The following is a 4,342-nucleotide window of genomic DNA, read 5'->3' as shown; positions in this document are numbered from 1 at the left end:
ATGATCAAATACTAACAATCAGTTCTGTCAAACAATAGCCTTTCTTTGGACCAACTATTGTTCACATGAAAAGTCTTTATAATTGTCACACATTTATCATCACAGGTACGTTGTTGATTTGGCCAAACTGTGTCTTCCTTTGGGCCGAGCACAGTTTGCATAAATAACTCCGTACAAACATCTATGTATTTTTAGTCAAATTAATCTACACTACAGAGATTACTTTGGCAAGATGTAGCTTCAATCAATTTGATTAAAACACTAGACCAATTGCATAAAAACAATAGGAATTTTCACAACTGAATAATTAACTTTAATATGCACATTAAATAACTATATGTGCATGCATAAATATTCACATGAATGAAAATTGCATAAAAAATAGATTCTGTAATTTCTGAAATTTAATATATTACTATTTTTTATCCTATGATGACCCACTTATGCGAGTTGGTGTATTGGACATTTGAGCTAAATGTGAACACTTTTGCGTGGATTCGAATCCTCGGGGGCGCAAAAAAATTGATTTTTAAATTACGAGTCGACTCGGCTGAGTGAACTCGAACCGATTGGGATGTTTCATCGGGGAGATGACACGAGTCGGATGGGTTGGTGTGACTCAGATATCAAGGGTTGAATCGGACAGTTCGAGTCCACTCAGACGGGCTGATCTGGCTCGCCCGAGCGAGGACCGAGCTGACTCGGTGCTAAAAGTTAAATTTTTTTGAACCCGCGAGGATTCGAACCTGCACGCACAAGTGTTCACATTTTTCTCAAATGCCCAATACGTCAACTCACATCCATGTGTTATCATAGGATAAAAAATAGTATAACATTTTTTTTTCTTCCTTTCTTCCCATCGCGTGAGCTGGAGGTCGTCTTCAACATCCAACCACACATAGAGGACGGCTTTGGTTTTCACCGGTGGCCCTCTATCGGACTTCAGACTCTTGTCTGACATCGGCCGCCGGCGTCCAATGGCGACGCCAGCCAACGTACAGCTCCGAATCGAGTTTCGTGGAGAGCGACGCACACAGGGTTGTACATAACCATCATTTTTCTTCATAGAACTCCTCCATTCCAATCCCAATAATCTAATAGTAATGCTGCTTTGATACCACTTGTTATAAAATCGTAATTTAAATCATAATCTAAAATTTTCTTCATGCTAGAATATCAGGATTCGGGATACATACCTGGATCCATTCCAAAATTTCTTCTTTCTTATGCGGAATTACTGTAACGAACAGATGAAGTTTTATGATCTTCCTCAACTAAATCACTTTTATTCCACTATGGGACCGTTGTGACTCTTCCGGATGGGGAGAAGAGAAACTGTGTTGGATTTAGTGTATTGGGGACACAACCCTGATGTTCTATTTATATTGTTTAATTAGGGTTCCCATAATTCCCTAATTAAGACAATATGGGTATCTACTCAATTGGCCCATATTCATTCTTTAGCAGTCTATTGGCTTACCAAAATTAGACACTTAATTTTAGCCCATATTAAATATAATTGAATAAAATATGTTGCCCAACTTAGGAAACTTGAGTTTCCTAACATTTTCTGCGTCTCTTTTCTTTCAAGATCATTGTTAGGGCACTGTTTGAGACTAAACTTGTCTCCTTTAGCGACGTGTGTGTCTCCTGGTTTACTATCTTTCGTGTCGAATTTGCACAAAATCTTATCGATATAGCTCTTTTGTGACAACCTAAGGATACTTTGAGAACGATCTCTAAATATCTGTATACCTAATACAAAAGAGGCATCACCAAGATCTTTCATCTTGAATTTCTTCATCAGAAATTTTTGGTTTTGTGCAGTAAGCCTATATCGCTACTAGCGAGCAGAATGTCATCGACATATAATATCAGGAAGATGTATTTACTCCCACTGATCTTATGATATACACAGTCATCAACAACATCCGCCTTAAAGCCGTACGAGGTGATGACTTGATGGAACTTGTGATACCATTGACGATAAGCCTGTTTGAGACCATAGATGGATTTCTTCAATTTACAGACCATAGACTTTGGATCTCCAGATACAAAGTTCTCTGGTTGTACCATATAAATTATTTTGTCAATGTCTCCATTGAGAAACGTAGTTTTGACATCCATCTGATGTAGTTCTAAATCAAAATGAGCCACTCGTGCCATTATTGTACCATCTGCCTTCCTTTTGAATAAAGCCTTTAGCGACTACATGAGCCTTATATCTCTCGACATTGCCCTTTGAATCGTTCTTGGTTTTAAATATCTATTTACAACCAATGGGCTTCGCACATTTGGGCAACTCGATGAGATCCCAAATGTCATTGTCTTTCATAGACTTAATCTCATCCTTCATGGCATCAATCCACTGGTTAGAGTTAGAACTACGCAAGGCTTGATAGAAATTAATCGGGTCATCTTCTGTCAATCCAATTCCATGCTCATGTTCATGGAGAAACATGATATAATCATCTGGAATCGTATTTCTCCTCTCCCTGGTGGATCTCCTTAATGGAACTTCTTGAGGTTTTTGAGTTTGTTCTAAAGGTGGTGCAAGAGGAAGAATCTCACTGTTGTCTTGATCTGGAACAATTTCAGGAATAGGAGTAGGAACATTGTCCTCTAGTGCCTGAACTGTGTCTTGAATAGCTATATATATGGAGACCTGATCACTATCAATAAAAGATTCTTCTTCAAAGACAACATTCCTTATGTTTTCTTCCCCTCCAAACTCAATATCCACAGGGAATCTCATATTTCCCATTTTAAAGAAGGATCTTGATGTGGGATTGTAAAAATTAGAGCTGCGAGAGTGTTCAGCATAACCAATGAAATAACAGCTAACCGTCCTTGAGTCCAGTTTTCTTTCATGTGTCCTATAAGGTCGTGCCTCAGCTAGACAACCCCAAATGTACAAGTGCCTAATGCTAGGCTTCTTCTTGCTTGTCCAAAGCTCATAGGGGGTTTTGGCAACTACTTTGCTCGGTGCCCTGTTAAGGATGTACACTGCAGTCCTTAAAGCTTCTCCCCAAAGTGACTCTTGAAAAGAGGAATGACTGATCATACTCCTTACCATATCCTTAAGAGTTCGGTTTCATTGCTTTGCGACACCGTTCATGCTGGGTTTGCCCGGCATGGTGTATTGCGGAACAATTCCACACTCTTTGAGGAAAATCAGGAAGGGTCCTGAACATTGTTCTCCTGATCCATCATACCTTCCGTAGTATTCATCACCACGGTGGGATTTGATAGCCTTTATTTTCTTTCCAAGTTGAAGTTCAACTTCAGCTTTGAAAGACTTGAATACGTCCAGGGATTGTGACTTCTCATGTATTAAATATAGGTAACCGAATCTAGAGTAATCGTCTATGAACGTAATGAAGTACTGTTGTCCATTCCATGAAGTTTTAGGGAATGGACCACAAATATCTGTATGTATAAGTTCTAAGATATCTGTAGCTTTTTCAGCACCTAATTTTCTATCATTTGTTTGTTTCCCTTTGATGCACTCAACACAAACTTGGAAGTTTGTAGTATTTATGGGTTCAAGAATTCCATCCGACACAAGCCTTTGAATTCTCTGTTTAGAGATGTGTCCTAAAAGTTTGTGTCATAATTGGTGGAATTCTCACTTAATTTTTACTTCGTACGACATGAACTTATTTGCAGTATTTGTCTATAGGAACTAACAACATCAAACATATAAAGATTATCAATTAAGGGACCAGAACCAACAAAATTTGAATTTTGGTAGAGACTAACTTTATTATTTGCAAAAGAAGAAGAAAAACTTGATTTGTCCAAAATGGAAATATAAATTAAATTATGCCTAAAAGACGGTGCAACAAATCTCTCAAATAAATCCAAATAAAATCCAGTGTTTAATTGTAATCTAAAAGTTCCTATAGCCTCCACCGCAACTTTATTGTCGTCGCCCACAAAGATGAATTTTCCAGCATCACTTGGTGGTCAGCTCTACGGGCAAGCATGCAAAGACATACTTATGTGAGTGGTAGCACCAGAATCCACCGACCAAGTGTCTTTAGGTACAGAAGCTAAATTAACTTCAGAACAAACTAGAGTTAGAGACATACCCTTCTTTACATGCCAGACGGCTTACTTTGGACACTCCTCATGTGTCCCGATTTCTAGCAGAAGTAGTAGGTAAACTCCTCATCTGTCTTCTTCTGTTTCTTAATATGAGAAGATCCTTTCACAACATCCTTACATCTCTCTTCTTGTTCTCAGAGATTGAGACCAAGTGAGCACATTCTGTCTTATCCCACTGCTGCCTCTCTTCCTCTTGCACATTTAGGGACCATTTGTCCTTCTGAGTGTTATA

Source organism: Aristolochia californica, unplaced genomic scaffold, assembly GCF_029961685.1.
Source record: "Aristolochia californica isolate CCGP_79_NKW_82.1479 unplaced genomic scaffold, dmAriCali1.0.hap1 SCAF_15, whole genome shotgun sequence".
NCBI lineage: Eukaryota > Viridiplantae > Streptophyta > Magnoliopsida > Piperales > Aristolochiaceae > Aristolochia > Aristolochia californica.
Note: the sequence above shows the minus strand (reverse complement) of the source record.